Source organism: Aythya ferina (genome assembly GCF_964211825.1).
Source record: "Aythya ferina genome assembly, chromosome: 10".
In the NCBI taxonomy this organism is placed as follows: Eukaryota; Metazoa; Chordata; class Aves; order Anseriformes; family Anatidae; genus Aythya; species Aythya ferina.
The window spans coordinates 10,737,215-10,761,672 of NC_140306.1; the positions used below are offsets into that span (position 1 = coordinate 10,737,215).

Below are 24,458 nucleotides of genomic sequence, written 5' to 3' on the forward strand. Positions count from 1 at the left end.
TAAAAGGCGTTGGGGAAATGCTTAGGGTGGCATAGGTTGTATGAATTACTGGCCCGGCTCATTAAAAGGCAAAGCTGATCAAGGTGTGGGTTTGCAGCAGGATGGTAGGAAACCCTCAGGAGTTTTTGCAATATACAGCCCCCTGTGGCTGGGTTTGGTTTGTAGTTGGAGTCTGAAAAGAAATTCTGAGCACAGTGGCAGCTCTCCTCACTTGGGGTGGCCATGCTCACCCTTTAAGCATCCCTGGGCCCTTCCCTATAGGATACACATATACCTTGATCTTATTAGAACAACTCTTCCTAGGCCAAATAAATCCCCAGCCTAATTCAGATTGCCAGGAGATGCACGGTGTCTTGTGGCACTGGCTATGTGTGAGGACACGGGGACGTGAGCTTTGATGGGCTTCTGGGAGGACATTTGCTGAAAACAAGCAGGTTGAGGAGCATCTCCAATGGGATGAACAGCCGGCAGCCCTCAGGAGCAGCCTGGAGGACACCTATGTGATGGACCACATGCTCCTGGGCTTGACACAGCCCTCAAGGAGGGAGATGTTATAGGGGTGGAAGTGGAGCCTTTGGCACCATCTGAAACACCAGGTATCAGCTGCTTTGTCACAGAGCTCTTCTTGTCCTCTAGGCAGATCTGCTTCCCTGAAAAGTGAACAAAGGTATTTTCCTTGTAACTCTTCCATCTCCATGGAAACCTTCTGTAGGAAAATGCTGCATGAGGATTTTGGGGAAGGAAAGTTCTGCAGAGGGACTAACTTTTTGGCTAAAATTTGTATTTAAAGGTTACCTGATTTATGGCTAGAGGAGACCATGAAGACATTCAGGCTGTACACCAGTATTCAAAAACTGTTAGCCAGCTACAGCCAGATACCCTGTCCTCATGGCAAAGACTTGTGCTAGGCTGAGGACACGACTGGTCTTAATATGGGAACTGTGCTGGCTTCAAAGTCTATCCCTTCCAATGTCTGAAAAGGTGTATCATAGCTATTACTGACCTAGTCCATTTATTTGCCTGAAATTTAGGTTATGGCTGTATTTTCCTTTTTGGTCTTTCTTTAGTACCTCAAACTCTCCAGGACTTTCTCTTCAAAGGAGCTGTCAAACTGCTCTGAAGTGCTCTTTTTTTTTCTGCTAAGCAAGACAGAAATACAGCAGAAAATAGAAGCCCACAGTTTCCACATGGAAGATCAGACTTTTTTTTTTTTTTTTTTTTTTTTTCCTAACTAATTACAGTGCCTGAAATTGTTAATGAATTACCTTTTTTAGAAATTTGGACACTTTATTATTGGTATTCATATAACTAAAGAATTTCTTTCCTGAGTCAAGTCCACAATGTGTGATTTTACTAGGCAGCGATTTTTGGCCATTGGTACCATGTGGATCCTGTCTACTTTCCAGAAAAGGTCTCTGGACCCTCCATCACCACTCCAAAGTATGCAAGCCACAGTTCAGCACCCCAGGAATAGAGGAAAAAAGCCATGCAAAACTGATGTCAGCCCTTCTGATGGTGCAGAACACACCATAGCCAGCAGCAGTAGACTTTCACGTTGGGTCTTTCCCCACTGTCGTGGGGTGAAGCACCCAAACCTGCCTGCATTCCCTCCACGGCTGCTGCCAGCACGTTCAGAGCTTGGCAGCACAAGCTCTCCTTCCTGTTTCTTGAATGAAATTAAGGCTTTATTGCTTGTTCTGAGGAAATGAAAACAAAACACAGGTGCCACACAGTAAAAGGAGATATGAGTAGGGAAAGTGAGGGATTCGAGGGTGTAATAAATGTGTTTACAGTTATGTTGTCTGTTCCTAGGACTGGGTACCGACAGAGACATAGTGCAAGGGGAGGAGGGGGGGAGATTAAGATGATACCAAATACTGAATGGATACCAGCTTCCCACTAAAAGGTACTCGACTGTGGTTAAGCAGTGCGAGGGATGCAAATTGAAGTGCTTTGTATACTCAGACTCAAGCTCATGCAAGTGTAACAGGCCTTTCTGTCATCTTCCAAGCAACAGCATTGATTGCGTAGAGAAAAGTTTCTTCTGTCAAGGTCAGGCACATCCTGAAAGAAGTTGTGCTTAAAGACTTGCATGAGAGGGACCAAATGCCTTGATCCTACAAAGATCCTGCACAGCCAGAAGGACAAGGGTGCAAGTTAGAGATTATACAGGCACCATCTACTTTCCTGTTGGAAGCAGTAGCTTCAAAATCTGCCCCCTCTCCACCATCCTGAGCCTCAAGCTAAGAAAGAGCAATGCCTGCCCAGGTGACAGGTACCTTGTGGGGACTTGTGTGCCCTTGTCCTCATGCAAACCAGCAGAGCCATTCCCTTCTCCCAGTAGCCACTGAGCAAGTAGAAGTGGGCGGCTGTGCAGCAGAGCTCTCAGCATCACAGCTCACATTTCCCCTACATGCCCTGTTCTGCTCAGCAGTTTTCCCATGAACTTATCTGAGCAGCACTCCATGCTTTGTGCTATGAAGATCAAAGACGAGGTGTCCTGAATAAAAAGCTCACAGTTACCATGAGGCCTATCTCTCAATATGCTGGGAATAGAAATGTGGCAATCAGACTTCGGGATGAAATCATATTGGACATGCTGGCTTAATCTCTAAAATATTAAATTGTAAGGAAAGAATTACAGCTAAAAAGCATTTTAAATTTTAGAAAGCTGCTCTGACCCATGCTGGATCAGGAAAGAGAAGGAAAATGGGAAAAAATCCCAAACCTGTGGGATGCAAACAATTATAGCCAGCTGGAAAAAATGGAAAAAAAATCCGTCATCAAATAAATAGACTCCTCCTCCTGTACTATGATGCACGACTGTGTTTGAAAAGGAAAGGCTGAGTTTGGCTTATTTCAATTCTCGGGATCAGATTATTTGCTATTTGCAAATATCTGGATGTTATTTGCAAATCTCCACAAAGCTTCATGCATTTTAGCTCACTTCATACATTCAAATCACAATCATGTTTAGGTGGGATGTGGTGCAGTATTGAGCTATCTGCTAGTATACCTTTATTTAGCCAGGCCATCAGAGAGAAGAAACAATAGTCTGTAGATAGCCAGCTGCAGAAGATGAATTATAAGCAGAAAAATAACCAAGAAACAAGCAATTTGTGGGTTCCTTGCTGGAAAACATTTGCAATTCAATGAATATTTTCTAATGTACATCCAAGAGCAGTGATTCTCACTCGTCTGTTCCATGGGTTGCAAAAACACCCTAAAAGTTTTGAAAAACGGTATTGTTCCCATTCCATAATAAAGAGAAAGAGGAGGACTGGGATGATAAAGACAACAACAATGAATGTTGTCACACCTGATGGCACACCTTGAAGGTCTTCATTAACACAAAAGCATGGCACACTGCAGTAGCAATGTTTGAACTGCACCTCGACTATGTGGCAAAACTATCAAAATCAGAAATGAAAGAGACCCCTTGCCTGCTTCGCTTAGCTGTGAAAGTTTGCTGCTTCCATTGTTCAGTGTTGTGTCAAGCACTAAAAGCCTGTAAATGTTAGCGTTTCTCAGCTTTCAACTATTCAACATGCTCATTATTCTGGCAGGGTCGTGGGTGTGTACAGATGTCACATCCAGAAAGATTTTTTTTTCCTGAGATGCTTATAAATCATGTAAACACTGTCACGTTGCAGGTGAAGGAATAAGGTCTCTTTACCACGAGCCTCACCCTGGCCAAGGAGGCGATGGGCTGAAAGGAAGAGGGCACCTAAGAGCAGTGACAGGTGCAATGATTGGAGTCTTTACATTTGTTTTCCCCTCCTTCATGGACTCTGATTCCTGATGGCAGGATGATTTACCCCGCTTGTCCCACTGGACCACCGTACCTCTTTGCTGAAGCCCACGGCCTCAGCCCAAGTGCTTACCCATGAAAACTGCACCACCAGGTTCCTCACCAAGAGGAGGCTCTATTACAGACACTCAGTGGGGCTCAGCAGGAAACTAAGTTTATTAGCAAGAAGCAGGAAGCATCATATGTAAGACTATCTCTACACTCGCAGTACCTGGAGGGAACATTATCACTTATCAGGCTAATATTTCACCACAGTCTTCCCTTCATAGGCTCTTGCTTCCTTCTCCTAGCACAATAGCCTATAAAAGCTAACAGGCAACTGGCAAAATATGCCAAAAATGTTTATAATTTGGATGGATTTTCGAGATTTTCTAACCAGCCTTGTGAGAAGAAAGAAAAGAAAACAAAGGTAAACAGTAAGTGAAACACGGCCGGGCAAAAACCTCTGTATTAGGTCAAAAAAGGAACAAATCTCTGCAGGATTCCAGGGGGAGATTCTATTTTATTGGTGTTTTTATGTACAAAGGGAAAGGTTAATAGAAGGTCTGAACAGAAAGGTTCATAGAAAATTGTCATCTGTATGTGTTTTCTTTTTGAAGTAATAGTTTACAGGAGCCAAGGGAGGGGGTAAAACAGTAAAGGCCAGAGGTAAATTGAAGGTGGAACGGTTTGGAAGAACTTTGACAAAACCACTTAAAATCAGGGAACGTAGTTTTGTCAAGACCGAAATGCATTACTGAATTATGCCAAGCTGTGCCTAAATTTTGTTTTGGAGGAAAGGAAACAAGAGGGAATGAATACTAACATTGAAAATACCATTTTGAATAACACAGTTTTATTTTTCTTCTCCAAATTAATTTTCATTTAGATCAATTCTTCTAATTGAAATGACTTAATAGGTTGTCCATAAAATAACAATGAATATCAAAACAAACACTGCTGATCTAGAAAGTTTAAATCAATCCTAAATGAATCCCTGGGGTATGTTTTCTCTTGCAGAGAACGATGTGGTTTGCTTGATTCTAAGCCAGACTGGAAGCAAAGTTAAAAGAAAAAAAAGATTCTGGGCAAAGCATAATTTCCATCATTTGTCCAGTGATGGTCTCTGTGCAGAGCAAGACAGGAGACAGCTGCTAGGTCTGAGCTCCTTTCCAGTTTGCTCTCAAGAGCAAACTACTTAGCATGAACTACTTTCATGTTTCATGGTTTTGTTTTGATTTATGTTTTGTTTAATGTAATATCTGTTGTACTGATCAGACCAGAGGTATGTTGTCCCAATAGTGGCCAACGGAAGTAAATTTTCCAGGGAAAGGAAATGATAAACAGTTCCTGGCTAGATTGATTTTTCTCATCATATAAGCTCAATGGCAACGATCCCTTTGGGGATCAGTTCTTGTTTCAATGCTTTGCATATAATTAAAAAATGGGGATCTGATGGAAAGCCAGCAGTAACTGAGAGCTTGTGTAGGGGCAGAGGGTGGCAGTGAAGCTGAGTCAGAGCCGAGGAGGCTGTTGTCATCTCCAAGCCTGGCTGGTCACGTTTCCCTCCTAAGCCCCGGCTACGTGGGACATGATGAATACAGACTGTTTCTGAAGGAAAGCAGTTCAGGTGATCCTAAGTGCCAAACTACACCTCTCCCTCCCACCGAGCTGGTGTGCTGGTGTGGTTTATGAGCCAGAGTTCACTGAGGGCTGGAGAAACTAGAGCTCCCGTTTTCCCCTTTGGGATGTGATTGGCACGTAACCTGCCTTAAATCTATAGTCAAACTCTAAACTCTCCTTGCTGTGAACAATTTCCTTCTAACACAGGTGTATTAAACCTAGAATTGCAGTGAGATGGTCAGGAAAATGTTGTTTTCCTCATCCAGGAGAGCATTGCCCTGGGGTCTGCAAGCAGTGCTGCAGGCTTGTTTGTGGCTTGTGTTTGATGCAGGCATGCAGGTGTGACAAGACGGCAAGAGCTGCCTTTAATTAAACTTAGGAATTAAAAAGAAGCCTCAAAGTATTTGCAAAGATCTGCTTTTTCTGAACTCAAGGATCTAACTTGCCAATTCAACACGATGGTGTTCCCTGTGAATGGGTACTCATTTTGGAAGCTGTGTGCTTTTCTCTAAGACATTTTGCACTCTGGGATATGATTTACCAGATACTGTGTCATATCAGCAGAAATTCAACACTATACAGCTCTTAAGCACCAGAATTTGACATTTCCGCTCAGCTTTAAAGAAAGTACGTTGGTTCTTCTGATCCTGATACTTGCCAATAATTCAGAAAAAGCAGCCTTAGCCAAACTATAGATGCAGCAGTTTGCTGCTGGCTCGGTTACTAGCTGAGCTCTTCAATACATATTCACATGGAAACAGAGTGCTTTTCAATTAGTTGGCAAACTGCAGCAAGAAGAATGGTGAAACATTGAGCAGAGATATTTATCTGATCATTACCAGGAGCGCAGGTAGCTGGAAAACCTGTGAGAAATAAGAAGTTTGTAATTGGGTTTGAACAGAGAACATATTTGAACATGAGAACATAACCACTTTTGTCTTGGAAACATGCAGAGAATTACCCCGGAGAGATTAGACAGTTTAGATAGGTGGATAGGTGGGTAGGTAGGTAGAGAGAAAAGAATAGAAAAAAATCTGAACAGAAGCAAGAGGGAAATTAGGCTAGTAAAATATAAGGTGGGTGTAAATGCCATTTCAGGGCTTTCCTCTGTTAAAACTCAAAGCACTTAAAAAAAAAAAAAAAAAAAAAAAAAAAAAGACATAAGGGCTTTCTCTACAACGAGAGCTGCTAAGGTAGGAGGAGAAAAATGGTTATCGAAAAGGCCAGTGCTCGAATTAGGAGCAGGATGAAGAGGTCCTGGCTGTGCTGCTCAGCCCCACGGTGCTCTGCGCGACGGCGTGGAGCACATTTAGAAGACGGGAAGGCTCCGCAGCAAAGCAGGCAAAATATTTCTTTGTGGAACTGCTTCCTGAAAGCCCAACACGGTAACTCATCTGGAGGGAGAGCGGCGGGGAGCTGCCGCCGCGGGAAGATAAGTTGCAGTGCTGGAAGACAGATCAGCCCCCAGCCGTCCATTGCACTTTCTGCCTCGACTGCTGCTGTCTATGGAGAATGTCAGGTCCTCGGGGCCTCGTCTCCCTGCACCTCCCACACGGTGTCGAGGGCCTGGCAAACACCTTCCTGATAAATTATTGTTATTGCAAGGAGGGGAAGAGGCAGGGGAAGGACTTTGTAGTGATCCCAGCAATGTTCTGCCTCCCGAAAGCACACGTTGTGGGAGAATTTCAGAATGCTTCCAGGAGCTGAGGAGGCAGATGCAAGTTAGAAAGCTTTGAAGGAGATGAATAGCAGGAAGCAGCTCTAAAAGACCCACAACAGCATCACTGCAGGAAAAAAAAAAAAAAGAAAAAAAAAAAAAAAAAAAAAACAGCTGCAAAATGAAGTAATGACTCTTCAATAGTCTCCGATATGCTGGCACGAGTTCTCTGTGTTTCATCTCTCTATCTATCAACATAGCATTAGGAGATGTTGAAGTGTTTACCAGCAGACATGGGGTTAGTTCAGTGGCCTGGTGGTGGTGCTGACCCTTCTTTCAGCAGGTGGCATGACAAGGCAAAAGTCGTCCTTCTTCATGCCCTCAGTAACACCAGGGCCAGGCCACGCTGTGTTTGTTTTTTTTTTTTTCATCTTGGGAGTCCGCTCCTTGTCATTTGCTATGAATTTCCTACTTCCATGTATTTATTCCTCCTTGGATAGTAATTAAAGTTAAAAAATAAGACCAGGGAAAAGCTGGGGAGGGGGACAAAGGAAGGGAAAGCCCTGTCTCTGTGTGTGTCAGCCCTCAAGAGTTGAAGAGCACATACAAAATCATCGCTGCTCTGTGTGCGGATGGCACCCTGATTTGTGAAGGGCCTGAGCTGGCTCTCCCAGCACTGCACCATCGCATCCCGCTCCTTCCCTGCCCCAGTGCGGCAGGAGGTGAGCTGCTGGCATCCTGGGCAGGATAGAGCCCCCATGGAGAGGAAACTTCATGGGAAAAAAGCTTCAGAGGGGACTGACTCCAGCAAGTGCCTCTTCTTTGTATAGGAGAGAGCTTTCTGCATGCAGGCAGCAGAAGAATAGATGGAGACCTGTCAAAAAGTGATGCATAGGCAGCTAAGTGAAGCTCAAGCATTCATAAAGAAACAATGTTATCAAAGATGAATAGCTCGAAAACTGCTTTTAGGAACATTTACACAGGGTTTCACCTCCTGGCAACACAGAAACGTCAATGCTGTTCCAGCAAGCTGACTCATAGCAGAGCAGGAGAGCTTTTCAGAGGGCTCACGCTATTATTTTTTTTCCCTCTGCACCAAGGTCTGTGCAGAGGTGTGCGTGTGGAGGGGTGGGGGCGCAGCACCGAGGAATCACCCTAAATTGGTTCAGAGAGGAGTTGTTTTCAGACTCCTTGCCACGCTTTATTAGCGTGGAAATTCAATAATCTCATTAATTACAGAAAATAATGTAAGGTGGATCTGCTGGGCTCCCGAACAATTTGAGCTCTCCTTCTGTGGGTAATTGCCAATGACATGTCTGAGAGAAATATCACAAAGATACATAACAAAGGGCAGCGCAGCTTTACAGCATAGATCTTGTTGCCATGGGAACTTGTCTTTGCTCCTATCCCGGAGCTAGATGATTTATGTATGTTTAAGAGTTCCTTTATTTTAGGGCTTTTGCAAAAGAGAAAAAAAAACTATCAGATCTCTATTCCGCATCTATCCATCCAGGTATCTATCCCGTTATCTAATAATTCTTTCTTCATTATAATTACCTGTCTATTATAGTCTTTATCCAGTGTCCCATTCTTCTAAATAATCTACTCATGATCTACTTTGGGGGACCAAGATATAAGAGAAGCTGAGGGAAGACAAAAGGTGGGCATCAGCCATTCTTTGTGTGTGTGTACACGGCTGCATGGACATGAAAAAGAGACGAGGCGAAAGAGCCGAGCCATGTGTCATAAGCCCGTGCTGCCCTCGTCATGATCTGCACGTGTCTGCATGCAGCAAGGTGACAAAAGCATCTCCCTGTTTGAGAAACATGCAGGGAATGGTGGAGCAGGAAAGGCACTCAGTTCTCACTCCTCGTCGATGGTCAGAGACCGTGAGCATCTTCCCCACTTGTGCTAGGCGTTTGATGATGGAGGGGGAAATGCTAAAAATCCTGGAATGACTATCCGAAACATATGGGGATATAATTCCCAGTCAGACCTATCCTTGGTCTGTTCATCTTGCACAGCAAGTGTTGGGGTGGCTGCCTCCACTGGCCAGGTGACCTCTGGATAAAGGGCAGAAATACAATGTCTTAATACAGAAACAGGCAGGTTCAGCTGCAGCTGTTTGTTGTTGTTGCATTTCAGGACGTGTTAGGCATTTCCCTGGTAAGCTCTTGGGTGAAGATTCATATGAATTCAATCAGTCTTTTTTTGGTGGTAGATTACGGTCACTGGGTGCTTCCTTGGGACAGTATAATCTAACTATGCACCAGTACAAAACTACAAAAAGCTTCATAGTCAGAAATGAATACATAGCAATCACTAGAGATCCACCAAAAATGATATTAAAATCATTTACAAGCATGTACAAGGATTTAAACTGATTTTGAGACACAAAGCTGGGCCTGGGTGCTTCTACCTCTGAATTTGTCTCATTCCCCATCCCCTCCTGTTCTGTGAAACTCCTTGAAACATGTACCTGTGTTTGTGTAGAGCAACAAGTGTAGCAACCTGCAGATTCAAGATCTGCAGACTTGGCCAGCGATCACTTTCAGGTCCAGGTTCTTCTTTAAATCAATCAAAATAAGACCCTGAGAAGCCACCTGACACTTCTGTTAAGTCACAGTGGTATCTAAAATGCAAGCTCACTCTTATTTAGCCAGACGATACAGCATTAGCCAAAGCTATTATTTTACTGGAAGAGTGAGCACGATGCCAATGACTTTGTTCGCTTGATGGCTGGAAGCAATTGTCTTCTTTTAAAATGTATCAGAAAGCCAGTGCTTTAAATTTTCAAGGAAAAAAAAGAATCACGTGAACTTCATGATCTTGAAAAGAAAGAAAGTGAAATTCCATATTTATGAGAGCTCTCTTTTAGCTTGGAAATTCACTGATCAGTGAAACCTCACTGTGTGATTACAGTCCTGATCTAACCAGCCCTTTTCTGCGTGGAAACCTCCTCCACACAGACCTCCTGCTTGACTTTCTCACCCTCAGACTGGCCATGGTCAAACCATTGCCCTGCCAGGTTTGAAATGCTGCCCCACGAAATGGAAACTGCCCGTGAGGCTGCAGATGATGCGACAAGCCTGGTGACTTTTGGAGCACTCTTGCTCTGTAATTTCATGGGACCTTGTCGTGTGGAAGGCACGCTTGCAGAAACCACTTCCCTAATTCACGTCAAAGATAAAAGTTAATCCCTCGGCACAACTGATCGACGCTTCGTAGCAGGGCTCCTGCTCCCACCACGGGTCTGTAGCCAAGAGCAACAGCTCACTCCTCCCCTGCTTCCTCCCTCACCCTGAGTTTCAATTCCTTGAAGCTAATCAATATCCTTATTAATGTTCCAAAATCAATTATCCTAATAAAGCCTGGAGGGAGCTGAAGGGTTGCTATTCAGCACTCACCTTTTATTATCCCGGCTGTTTATTTCCCCATTGATAGAACTGTCTAACTTTATGACAGATTACGGGTGAAACTGCAGTACTCAACACACTTGTCAGCCCTAGAGATATGTCGTGTTATTATTACTATTTTGAGAGCCTTTTGCTTACATTCCCCAGTTGTATGGCTGCTTTAGAAAGAGTCCCTGACTTTGGTCTGCTGGAATATGACAGGGAGTGATGCAGCTCAGTGTTGCACATCAAACAGATAATAATCTGTTATATCTATTCAATTATAATATTGCCCTAGGCCGTGGCACTTTGTTTATGCAGTAGGCAGTGCTCTGTGATCTGCAGCAAGGTTGCACAACACGTGCAGGGCAGGTTACCCTTTGGCAATTCACAACAGATCAGATGAAGGTGTGTTCAGAGGCATGGTGCCTAGAGCATCAGCAGAGAATGGCATTTCTCAGTCAAATCCCCTTTTTCCGTGCAGAAGGTGTCCCAAGAGGCTGGGAGAAGAAGGAAAAGAGCAGAATTCCTCGCAAAAGTGTGGTGTCATGGACAGATTCCTGCAGAGCAGCTTGGGGGTGGAGGGGAGCTGCCAAGTGTCACGGGGGGAAGCAGAAGAAATCGTCCTCGGCCTTCTGAGTGCTGAATTCAATCCCTAGCTGCTTTACATGGGCACATGTATATTTTAAGGTAATTCAAGCATATGGTTGTTTCCTCCTTCCTGGGCTTATTGATCAACCTTTTAAGAGCAGAGGGTAGGAGAAGAGACTCCAGGTCAGGTTGTCCTCTAAGATCATTCCAGGAAGGAGCCGAGGTAGGAAAGAAAATGAAAGCCTATAAAAAAATACAACAACAAACAGTCCTTCCTAAGAGCTGTCCTTGCCCCTGCATGCACTTCCTGTCCTGGCCAGCAGCCTGCTCTGCTGGCTTGCAGGGTGCTCCAAGCAAGCAGATTTGGAAGTGCTAGTGCTGGGGAGGTCTCTGCGCAGCCTCTCCCCAGCCTGGAAGACATCTCCTGCCTGCCTCTGTCTTTAGACTAGAGGCTCAGGCTCCAGGGAAAACTCATTTGGCTTCATTTGGATGAAGGCATCTGAAAAGCATCTCTCAGACAATGTTGGAAGTCTTTGTGTACCCAGCATGGTAAATCTTTGACCCAAAAGATGGTAAGTGAATGGGGAGATTGACCCTGGAAGGACTGACAGCCATGCAGACAGATGCCTTTCTTACTTCCTGGGCCCAGAAAACAACATGTACCACTTAATCCTCCTCAGTTAACCAGCATTAGATAAAATCATTCACACCAGTCTTCAAACTGATAATGAGACAGGCCCCATTTCAGGGAGATTATTGCTTTATTATGGAGAGAACATTCAGCAGATGTCTTAATTTTGCAGAATTCATTTCACATTATCAAGATTTCTGTCTATCTTATTTGATTTAATGTTTGTTAAGAGTGATTTGTCTCTCTCTAATGCTTAAGACCAGTGCAGTCCAATCAAGCAAATTGTCTGTAATTTAAAGAGTTCCTGGGGGATTCATAATAGCAATAGGACCTTTTGGGTTTAAAAAAAATAATAATCCCCACCCTGAATATACATCCCGTGCTAATGATTTCTCTCATCTTAGTCTTCTTTTATCCCAGATCCTGCCAATGTGCCCATATAGCACAATTCCAGATAAATCAGAAATGCAGTGAAAAGTGGCATGAAAGCAGAGTCACAGAAAAAAAAAAAAAAAAAAAAAAAAAGAAAAGAAAAGGAAAAAAAAAACTTGATTGAAGTTGTGAGCTAGCAAGAGAAATGTGAGCCCATCCGAATCTGAATTAATTAAAGATTTTATTAGCATCTGATGGTGCCCCAGGGAAAAGTAGGTTTTAAAAAAATCTCTCTTTTTTAAAGGCAAAATAGCAAGCAAAAGCACTTAAGGATCATGCAAAAAAAAAAAAAAAAAAAAACAAAAAAGGTTTCAGGGGTGACACAGCTATGCTCTGGCTGTACCAAATTACTGGTGATGGTTTTAAACATGGCCAAGCCAGCCAGGTACTTTTCTGTAGCTGGGATCTGGCAGGCCTGTGCTGATTGGAAGCTCAGTTGAATAAGAAAATCAATGCATTCTACAATTTTACCATGCTTTTTTTCTTTTTTCTTTTTTTTTTTTTCTTTCTTTTTTTTTTTTCTTTTTTTTTTTTTTTTTAGTTTTTGCAGTGGAAGGGAGTTCTGAGAGCTCTGCCCAGCTAAGTAGCCCCATGCCTGGGTCATGTTAGCAGCTGTCCTTCCACATTTCATTACATCAAAGCCACCAAGGCAGCCAAGAGGATGAGCTCTCTGCTCTGCAGTTCCCCCCCACCCCATCTCAAAGAACATTGCCTCAGTTCACTGGGATGGGGATCCTTTGAAACAACCCTAATTCTGGAAGAGGGAGCAGGGGGAGTGCTTGAGAGAGAGGAATTAAAAAAGCTGCAGCCCCAAACAGCAGCATGTGTTGTGAGCTCCACCTGATTGCACCAGAAGCAGAGACGCTGCCAGATTTACTCAGCGTTCGCTGTTGAACTGTGAAATCCAAGCCCCACTCCTTGGATGTGCTCTGCTGAACTAAGCCAGGAGGATGGGAGTGGATAATTCCCCCTTCCACCCACTTCTCCCTTCCCTCCCTGCACTGCTTAGAGCTTGCTCTTAATAACAAGGCGTTTTCCTCCTGTGTAGAGAAGATACTGCCCCAGACTGCAAAGACTGCAAGACACAGATGAAACAGTCACGTGTCAGCAAGTGCTGGCATTTGCTAGAACAGCATTGCATTAGGGATCATGGCTAGAGTAGATCAGATGTTTTAAGAAAACCAACCTACTCATATATATATCTCTAGATATGTATATTCAAGAAAAGCCATTGGTTCTGTGTTGCTGCACTCAGCTGAGTCATTATACGCCATGTTCAAAGGTGGCTATCAGGAGATGTGTCACCAGAGATCCTTCTTAAAATTGTAGCAGAGTCATCAGCATCAGGAGGAGGAAGAGGAGACCTGAAGAAGTTGAAAGCATTGCATAAGGTATGGGCTGTTACAAGTCACAGGTCAACCGAGTCATTCTTGGGAGACTGACTGAGCTTGCAAAAGAGAACAAAAAATGCATGAATTTTGGGGAGAACAAAAAAGTGTGGATTCCCTGTGGGGTGGGAAATAGCAGAGAAAATGCTCTTTGGGGCAATGAATTTTCTGGAAAAGGCAGGCTTGGAGCTCTAAGCAAGGAAACTGCTCAATGCTGACCACGTTCTGGGGACTGGGATTTCAAACACGTTTTGTAAAGAAATAAAATCACTTGTCAAAGAAACACCTGGCTCCATTGTCAAAATCTCCAAAAGAACCAGTTTCCAAGAGACAGATTATTGGCTAACTTCTTGGGCCAAGGCATAACAATAATCCAAAACAGCCATGCCAGCCGTTGCCATTCCCCTTGATGCACAGATTTTAAGCTCTAACAATAATTCATCCAAAAATTTAGACTTTGACCTTCCTGCTTTAGACACATAATCCAGCAGCAGAGAAGCAGGGGAATAAACCACTTCAGAAAGCCCTTATTCAAAGCATTTCCCTCAAGATCCCACTGTTTTTGGGAATATTGACCCTTTTGGTCTGGCATGACCCATCGGTTTGGTACAAGAACCCCAGCACCTCACAAGAGGGACATTGAAAGCAGCTGTGGCAAAGAACTGCTGGCCCCATGAGGACATGAAACATGTTTCCTGGTCTGGGTCTGGTGCACAGGGCATATGGCAGACACAAAGGGGAAGGCAAAAAAAGGCTGCTTCATTTGAAATGAATAATTATTGTAAAAAATCACTTAAGTTCCTCTGGTCAGAAGCAAAGCTAGTGCAAAGCTGTCCTAACCGCTAATATGAGAGAACAAGAGGTAGAGAACTGGGAATTACGCTGGTGTGTTGCATTAGCTGAAGGGTCATATTTCAAAATACAGATTTTTCCAACATTTTTGGTAAAGAGAATGGAAGGAAAGGGGGATCCCTGTAGAGGCTAGTTCTCTGCCAAAATAACCATCCTTTCATAAACGCTGCAGCCCAGGCCTTAAAACTGCTGTATTAAACTGCATGACAAAATCTGCTTTTGTTCCAAAGGATTCTGTGAGGTTCTGTAGGTGGGAACAAGGGGTGGAAGAATAAAGAAGGGTCCTGAAGTTAATTATTTTTATTACCATCTGCAAACCACACTTTTGGCTTAAAAACTGTGATCTGTTCAGCACCAGCACTGTTGAAATATCATTTTCATTCTTGTTTTTATTATTACTGTTTTTTCCGCTTTCCATCTTACATGACTCCTGATTGTTCCCCACTTTACTAGCCTGGCTTGTTATTTTATTATCTTCCTCAAGAGGCTTTTATGTAGGCTCTGTAGGAGGAGATGGAAACTTCGAGGGGAACACCCCTCCCCCCCACCAAACCCTTTCCTATTACTTCTTTTCTGCATTTCATGTGGTTATTTATTTTGATAATAAACACACACAATATCGGGGAAGAAAAAAAAAATAAAAGAAAGAAAGACCAGATAAGTTAGTTTTGGTTCAGGAAGCCTTAAAATGAACACCAAGGTGTGAGTCTTGCGGTTTTAACATGCGAGCAGCCAGGGCACTAATGGAGCTGTTTGGGCTTTGTTGGACATCATCATTGCTTTATGTTCTGGGGGTCTATGGACCATGTGTAGAAGCTGTTTTGCAAATGACAGAGCCATATGGGGTATGTCCTAGCACTTGTCTGAACAGACACTGTGGTAGGTGTTCTCCGCTGTGGGCACCTCTCTTCATTCTGGGATGGCTGGGCACATCTAGCAGCAATTTTCCTCCAGGTCCCAGATGGCCACAGTAAGCAGCTGCCATGATATCTGGGGACAGGGTATCCCTGGGGGACTGAGTAGCAGTTTGCCCATTTTAAAGCTTAAAAGCTGAGACATAAATAGTTTATTTGTCTGATTTGAGGCAAAGGGAGAAACCTGTGGCAGGAATAGGGAAGCACCCTCAGATCTCGGCCCTGGACAGATGGCCAAGCCAGCAGCACCACTGTTCTTTCACTCTGAGCTTTCAACAACTGAGAAGCATAAAATGAATTTACTTCTGCATATGAGCAGATGCTGGAGGGGAGATTTGTTTTCCTGTTCTTTTTGCAGTATCTGCCTAGCTCTGCTGGAGGCTGAGTAAATGAGATAAAATGCTGAACCAAAGCTGCAACACCCACTGATGCAAATTTTTCTTGGCCAGTGCTCATGGCCACCTTCATTTTCTGCAGAGAAGGGAGTACCTGGTGCTCAAATACTAGAAAACCATGTGTTTGCTTCATAGCCTGATAATTTCCCACAGCCCAGCCCATGTATAACAAGGGAGCAGGCAACCAACAAGTGATTTTTTAAACTTCTGACAGACATGGCCTCTCAGAATAGGGTGGGATACAGCCCTGTCTCCATCCCGACCTTAGCACCTGGTGATCTGCAGTTGTCCTGAAAAGCAAGTCTTCCTTGCAGAAGCTGCAACAAAGCCCTCTCTATGGAATTATGCAAGTCACTCACTTCCAACGTTCTCAGCTTCGTATTAAATTGCAAGAGAGACCTCATTGATAGACAAATTAACCAAGTCAACATTTAAAGGATTCTTGCTGCTAATGATCTCTGGTCCATGAAGGCAAACCTAAAGACATCAGGCTATACAAAGCAATTGCACATGAGGAACCCAGATGTTGATACAGCTGGCATCAATAAAGCATTTGCAACATAGAGTCCAAAAGAGATCTGTGTATAAAGCTCACTGCTGTTGAGAAATCATGTAAGTCAAGGTCTGTGCTGTTTACATAAGCTTGGTAGTGAAATCTCCCCCAGCTCTCCTTGCTGTACAGACAGCCCAGCCTACCAGGACTGAAGAGGTTGCACTTCATAATTCACACAGGTTCCCTCCAGCAGGGATAATGCTGTGGGATTACAGCCACATGGACAGTAATAGCCATGGGAGGAAGAGAAGATGATGATAAAAACAGACATAAAACAAAGTCAAACCTACACCAAGCAGGGAGGAAGGAGCAAGGAAACTAAGACAGGAACCAACTCCCCTGGGTAGGAACCGAGGAAAGCTAGGGATGTGCCAATCCCAAGGGCAAGGAGAGGGCATAGTCTAAAAGCAAAGAAATAAGAGAGACAGAGGAGTCCAGAAAACCAGTCTGAAAGGTGGTGGCTGTTGCAATATTAAGAGAGAAAAGAATTGGGTCTTGAATGGGGCTGGAGTAGTCAGAGATTGGATGATGGATTACAGGGAAATTAGAGTGCTAGGAGAAAAAAGGTCTTAGGCACTTGAGTCTAAAGAACCACTATGGCCAACAGGTATTTTAGGCAGTGGAAGTGTTGACATAGATGCTGGAAAGCCCATCTCCTCTGAGCTGGTGCAGTGGTGTGCTTGTTCCTGTGTGACCTGCTTCCACCTGGGACTGGTGAGCCTGTGTGGCACTGTAAGGCTGAACCAGGCCCCGCAACATTTACTTGCTCAGTACAGAGAGGGGATTTCTGAGGATTGATTAGCTAATATTTGCACTGAGCTTTAGGCTTGTTGAGGGCTTGTTTTAACTAGGCTTTTCACTGCTGTACAGTGATCTGCAGGTAAAAAAAAAAAAAAAAAAAAAAATGTTGGCAAACACATTAGCTTGTCGGGTCATAGAGCTGGACCTGTTCTCTTATCGAGCTTTGTAGGAAGAGTCCACAGTCCTGAAATGCCTCTTCAGGATCTCACTCCTCAGGCCACAACAACCAAAGTTTTTTTGGGGCCACAGGACCCAGGACACAAAGATTCTGGTTCAGAAGTGAACTTGGAGGAGCTGTACCAGGACTTCTGTGTCTCTGTAGTCTGGGTGTAAGCCCAGCACAAGCTGTAGTGACCTGGTGCACTGACAGCACCCTGTGCACATGTGGATGGGAGGGAGCTGTTGCTGATGGTGTGTTTAGGAAGAGATGCAGAAAGAGCCATCAGAAAGCTTCAGGAACCCCTTACTGCCTGCTGTTAGTTGGGAAAGTGAGCCAGGTTTGATGACAAACAGTAAAGTTTCTGCCAACTCACTGTAAAAGAGTCAGTGTGTGGTCTTCCAGGAGCACGCATGCATTCTGCTTGCCCCTGGGGTAATGCATGGCCCTGTCAGGCCTCAGCCAAGCCTTTAAAAGCTTCTCAGTCGGTCTTCATCCACAGCTAAGGCAGGTACCTGACCCAGAGGCCTTGCTGTCTGTCTCCAGGCTGACAAACCCTCCTGGAAGAACTTGAACTTCAAAGTTTGGTCAGAGCCAAATTACTTCCCCAGCGCTTCCAAGAGGGACTCGAGAAGTTAAGAGGAGAGACGTCAGTGCTGTCACTGGAGGGCACTGAGTGTATCTCACAGGGGACCCCTTAGCGGGGAAAGAGAGAGGGAAATCTAGGCCTTTCTGTCTGCAGGAAGATAAGCCGAATATCCACTTCACCCGCTTGTCATCAGAGGGAAGAAGGGGTAAGGGAGAGAGAAACAAAGCTGGTAATTAGCTTCCCTGGGTATCCCAAGATGATTGCAGTTCAAAGTGTTTGGTCAAGACCTTGCTACACGCTTTCTCACTGCACCAGACAGCGTGAGAGAGGACAAATGAGTGAGAAAGCAAGCAAACTAGAGAGTTCGTCTCATTGTTAATTAAGTGTCTGGTGCTTAGAGGAGCAATTTCTCCAGCTGCCTCTGGAAGGAAGAGGCACTTGTGAGCATTAGGAGAGAATCCTGTAGGTAGCATCTTAATAAAGCTGACACACTGCATCAAGGAAAAAAAAATAAAAAGGATAAGGAAAGAAATAGAAAAGGCAGGAAAAAATGAGAAGAAGAAGAAATTAAGCTTAATAACTCACTTTTAAGGCTAGAAACTGTCCTAGAAACACCAGTGAAACGTATTGGGCTGGGGCTAAGTTTCCATGGGGGATAGCTGACAGGTAATGCCTGGCCAGGTGATGGAGTAAGTTTTTAGAAATCAGGGAAAAGCTGTTCCACCTTTCTCCCCCCCAAAATATGACTGTGCTCCTGGCTTTGCCTTTGAGGACAGCTGTTGGCAGAGCAGTATGAGGGGTTAATCCTTCATTGATCTATGGTGGCAACACTGCACCCTACCCACTGCCATGAGAACGGCATGGCAAGGGAGGACACCCCAGATGCCCTGCTCTTGTTTGACACTGGTGCCTGGGGGCTGCAGGATGGGAAGCAGTGTTGTCCCTTTAACAAAGCCATGTGCTGACACAGGATGAGTTTTGGGTGCTCAGCACTGAATGAACCTGTCCTTTGAGACTCCGAGGGCCTGTGGGAGGCACAGTGCCCTGCCCAGGGAATGTCCTAGACAGCACAACTCCTCAGCTGGCATAAGGGAACAGTGATGTAGGTTTTTGGAAGCAGATCCTCAATGGCACTGACCTGGTAAACTCCCACGCGGGTGTTGAGCACCTATGCATATCAGCAGAAATTGAGGGCCTTATTACCCTTACAAGGCAGTGCTGTCACCACTTATAGCCACCCATAGTGGAAAGGGGTACAGCTCCCTACAGCTCTCCAGTCTGAGTAATTGTGTGCTGCTGTTGAGCAGGGGCAGGATTAAAAATACTGACATGGAGATATTGTTACTCTGTTCCTCCCAGATCTGACCTGGGTAGGAAATCTGAGCAGTGAACCAGTTGTGAATTTTCTCCTACATGATCTGCCAGGGAGCAGGAGCTGATGTCAAGTAAACAGAGAGAGGATGTCTGTAAATTAAGGGAACACTGAGAAATGTTTTAATACAGAATAACAGAAATTGCCTTCTCCTTCATAAACCATCCTAAGATGTGTAACTCACAATGTGTGATAGAGACAGGTACAAATGCCTCTGTGCACTCTGGTTTATAAGTGGCTTTGTAACAGGTGTTATCATTTTGTCTGCTCAGTATTTTAACATCATTCATTTGTGCCATTGCAACGTGGCACAACAACGCATCTTAGAATAATTTACTGGGAAGAAGCAATTGCTATGAATCACATCATATTGTCATTATGAATAAAGTACATCTACACGCTGTGCCTTCAAGGAAAGTGTGGAAGAGACGTGCTCACCATTCAGCTACTTCTGGACCCGCATTTACTTTTCTCTTTTCTTTTCTGGTGTTCTCAATCTGCCCCTGCACAAATAATCACATCCTGAGGCTCGAAGGGTTTTTTGCCTCCCTTTTATTCTTTCTTTTCTTTGTTTATCAGTTGTGAAGACTGGTTGACCGTGACTTGTGGGCTTTCTGGAACAAAGAGTAAAGCTAGCGAGTGCTCGTAGATGGATGCTTTCGTGATTGACTTTAACAAGATCACAGAAATATTCAGGTCGGATGGGACCTCTGGAGGTCACCTAGTCCCACCCCTGCTCAAAGCAGGGCCATTCTGCCTGCTGCTGGCTTTCTAGCACTTCAGCCTGCAAAACTGAAACCTGCAGGGATTTAGATGAGTAGAAGAGGGAAAATCAGAAGAGCCCTTCACACGCAGCAGAATGAAGGTCAAGGCACTGTCCCTATATTTGGATATGCTGGTCCTCTCTCTGCCTGATTTAGAGTGATCTGGAATATGTATTTAGTGATTAATTAATGAATTAATTAATTTATATAAATCCCAAACTAAGAAATGCCACTTCCACCCTGAGTAGGAAAATTACCTTGAGACTGTCACAGCCCCAACTTTCAAGCCCTGGCCATCTCTTCCACATGCACCCTGGTTTCTCAACACTTGGACTTTAGACAGAAAACAAATGCTTTGTCTCAGCTCCATTTCCAAAACACATGTCCTCTGTACTTAGACTTTTCTCTGTCAGAACTGGAAAAAAACAAAAACACACACACGCACTCAAAAAAACAGAAAGCAAAAGACAATTTTCAAAATCCTGGAAGCTGACACAAAGAGAAATTACTATTTTCTCCTCCACTTTCACTTTCTTAAGTCATTGTTCTGAGAGACCCTCTTGATATTTTTTATTTCACTCCCCCCTTCCTATTTCATTTTCATCCTGGTCTCTCTCTCTCTCTGACAATTCTGCCTGGCTGCTATCCAACAGGCCTGTCCAGTTTCTCCTTGTACAAGCATATAACACAAAAGAATACAAAGAAGACTGGAAATGCAATTACAGAACTGTCTCTTCCGCCCAGGCGCAGTTTTTTAGACAGCAACCTCCCTTTCAGCACAGTTGGAAGGAAAAAAAAAAAAAAAAGTAACTAGAGCCCTTCTGAGCAATGTCATTATTTATTCTGGATGAAATGTCCTGCAGGAAACTTTAATTAGACCACATGTATGATAAACTAACGGAACAGGCTGGAGGAAAAAAAAATTAAACAAATAAGAAGGGTAATGGTGCAATTACTTATGTTCCTTAAAGCTGTAACTCTTGGAGGTGAGCCCAGTTTATTCAGAGTTCAGGAGCTGAAATTGGGACATGCACTTCGAGGTTGAAAATAATGCACACACACACGCACACAAAGTTTTCACTGAAACAGCTTTCCATTGGATATTTGGGCTTTTCAACTAGAACAAAATATTGGAAAATACTTCCTCACAAACCAAAATTCAGTGAAAGCAAAATTCTGGCATATTCAGTTAGCACAAGAAAAGCTTTACATTTATGTGGAAGAAAATGTCCCCTTTCAGAACTCCTGTAAGATATAAATGCATGACTTTATACATGTGTGTATATGTATAATGATACATATACAGGCATATGTATATTTGTACAATGGAGTATTTATTGTATATATATGAAGAACTTTTAAAACTCTCAGCTAAATTGCTTAATTGCAGAAAAGGAGGCAAAAAATTTGTCATAAGATCAGCACTGTCTGAAAATACAGTATCAGCAATTAAAAGAAATAGCCAACCCACCAACTGCTGAGCTGCAATCTATAATCCATGTTGCAACATTCTGCTGATGCCTTGTGCATCCTTCTCTAATACTCATAATATAAAAAAATATCATTTCAGATCTCAGGTGAATATCCCTCAAGTGTTCTAATTTTAAATGGAAACATTTATAAGCAGATATACAGCAAAAAATATAGAAAATATAGAAAAAGAAAAAAAAAAGCAAAATGAGAAGGAGGGAACTATGAGATGGGCTAGGACACGACGGACTTATTTATTTATAGAGAGAGGTCTACGGAGCATGATTTCTATTATGTACAGCATTTCCTACATTCCCCTGGAGAAAAATAGGTCTTTTCATTTTGCTCCTGCGCCACAAACGCAGGTAGGTGGAGGGCCGCAATGCATCTTTGGGTATTCAGCTGCCTTCAGTGGAAGAAGGTCTGGTGAGTGATGCAAAGTGAAGTGTTTTGGCTGATTGCAGCTCTTCTGAGGATCATGTATGTGCCTCTGCCCTGCCATGGGCCAAGAAACCCAGCAGGAAGAAGTGAGCTCAGTCTCACAGTCCAGTGCAGTCCTTGGGGATCTGTTGTGGTGAAAGTTTCAACAAAGGCAATTACTCTGGATTTGTGACCTTGGTGGGACTTTAAAAGCCCAAACTACAAGATGTCAAGTACAAGTAGCTCCTTCTCTAAAAGAAAGCGAGCTTTTTTTCCCCTCTTATAGATGGTACAGATATTATTTCATTCTAGATCATATCCTGTTACTGTGCAGCTTTCTCAGCATGAATCCTTTGTTTCGGTGGGATCTAATCCTGAGAATGTCAGTGACTGCACTTTCCTTGCCATCAGTCAGTAGGCATTGCAGGTAACTCAGGCACAGGCTCCGACTCGAATGATTGCCATGGACTATCCAGGCATCTTTCTGGCTAGCTATCTTTGAGATGGAAAGAGGCAGGAGAATTGTCACTGGATTTTAAGCCTCTGATTGGAAACAGTAAATATTTCAAATCCCCATTGAAGCTACTACTGAGATAATACAAACTGATGCCAAAGATTATTGTTAAGGCACTTGGATTTATAGAGACAGAAAAATGAGCTATTACTAGAGACAAACAGACAAACTCCCTAACCCCCCATGGCTGATGTGACATTTTCCCTGTTAGCTATAAATCACCTCTATTTTTGATTGCAGGGAACGGCAGGTAAAAAGCACACTTATTGTTTCTTTCTCTGTGACTCCTGAAAAATAAGTGGTCCGTGGGACCAGTGGTGTCCAAAGCACATTGGGGTGTGTGTATGTCAAATTTCAAGTGTTCCTCAAGAACAGCGATATCTGCACCTTGGATGCTGACTTTTGACCATCTGCACTATTTAATGTGCCAGTACAAAGATGACATCCCCTTAGCACTCCATATTCAGCCCTTTCTGTGAGTATCGTGTTGGAAATGTGTCATTCTGGGGATCCCACTTTACTCTATACAGCTCTGGGCTTGGTCTCCTCCCATACAAGCATTGAAGATTAAGTCCTCATCACTTCCAGATGCTTCAGAATAGCTTTAGGCTCCTACAAGATTTCCTTGCAGACCACATCTCTGCAGCCTAACATGCCTCTGTGTGCTGCACAGGCAAACTTTGACTTATTTTGACCAAGAGACAGCCATGGAGTAGGAAGACTCCAGGGAAGGAGGGCTTTGGGTTGCTTCAAACACACTGCAGTCCTTGCTCAGCACAGCATCTAGGCCTGTGTTTAAGGATAAACACATGCTCTAAGCTTCATTGCCTTACCCAAATTTAATCCCATCAGTTTAAGCATATTTTTATGCATGCTGCTGAATTCAGTCCTTGAACTCACAAAACTGTTCCCATGGGGGAAAGGTAAAGATCACCAGCGCTTTAATAGAAGAAAGATAGAGCTTCCAGCCTTCATGCAAATATCCTGACTCAGAGAGAAAAAGGGAATTCAAAGGGAAGTTCAGAAAGGATCTACTCTGTCAGCAACATTGGCTCCAGCTACTGTATTTTTTCAAAGCTTAACATGAATGTGGTGTATTAACATACAGTTAACATACAGGCATGTTCATTGGAAGTATACGCAATGTCCCTTCCTTTTACACATCAACTTCTATCTTATAGGCATAATGTGCACTGATGAAAGGTGGCAGAACCTGAACGGAGCCTGGTTTATCAACCACAAACGTCTGGAGGAATAAGGAGCAGAAATCAAAGAATTATAATATTTACATTTTTAGATGCATCTGCTACATACATTAAATCACAGGTTGCATCAATCCTGCTGCCATTGCCCCATACCTCATCAGAGCTTGCATTCTCAGACACCTTCAGCTGGGGAAAAAAATAAAAAATACAAGCGAGGAGGAATTGATGTGTGTGGGCAGAGGGGTGGCAACAGCTGGGGCTCGGTGCATGTCACTCCCTTTGCAGACGTGCTGAATTGAAGGATGTGGAGGCTCTCTGCAAGGTGGGCCACCTGAATCCCAGCTATCCTCAGCCTCCTGGCATGACTTTACATGGCCATTGTGTCAATACAAGCCATCAGACTGGCCCGTGTGCCAGCATCCCTTTGACACACAGCGATCAGAGGCGCCCCAGAGCGGGTACCGCTGTGCAGTGATACAATATTCCCTGTTAATCCACCTTGCAAGCACCTGAAAGGACTTAACTACATGTACCATACAAGCACCCCGCTGAGACAGTGCGAATAGGAACAGACCTGTAATTACCAAGTAAAGACAATGAAATCACACGTACTCCCACCACCTGCAGTTCTAAATGAGGAAAAGTGTTAGTTACACTGTTGTATTTCTATGGAGTCTCGGGAGAAAAAACAGAGGGCGTAATGAGCTACTAGACTTGTGATAAGCTTATAAGAGGCAGAATTAAAGTGCATTCACAATTTACCCCAATCCAGTGCTCTGTGAGAAGGGAAGCGGAGGGAAGCACAATTAAACTTTCGCACTTTCCCTTTAATTTGAGGAAATGAAGAACACGCCTGATAAAACAATCCCATGTTGTTTCATGGACTCCGGCCCTTAGCCACCCCCAAATGGAAAGGCATATTTCATGGGGAGAGCAAAGCCACTC

General features: G+C 43.8%; 1 long non-coding RNA gene across 1 annotated transcript in view; it reads left to right on the top strand.

Annotated features, from left to right (window-relative positions):
* Positions 1–13,753, top strand: part of LOC311442014 — a 33,970-nt gene extending 20,217 nt beyond the window's left edge. The window contains exons 3-4 of the long non-coding RNA XR_014696405.1: positions 10,950–11,155; positions 12,661–13,753. This is a non-coding gene — a long non-coding RNA (uncharacterized lncRNA). The remainder of the gene's footprint in view (positions 1–10,949; positions 11,156–12,660) is intronic.
* The last annotated feature ends 10,705 nt before the right edge of the window (positions 13,754–24,458 follow it).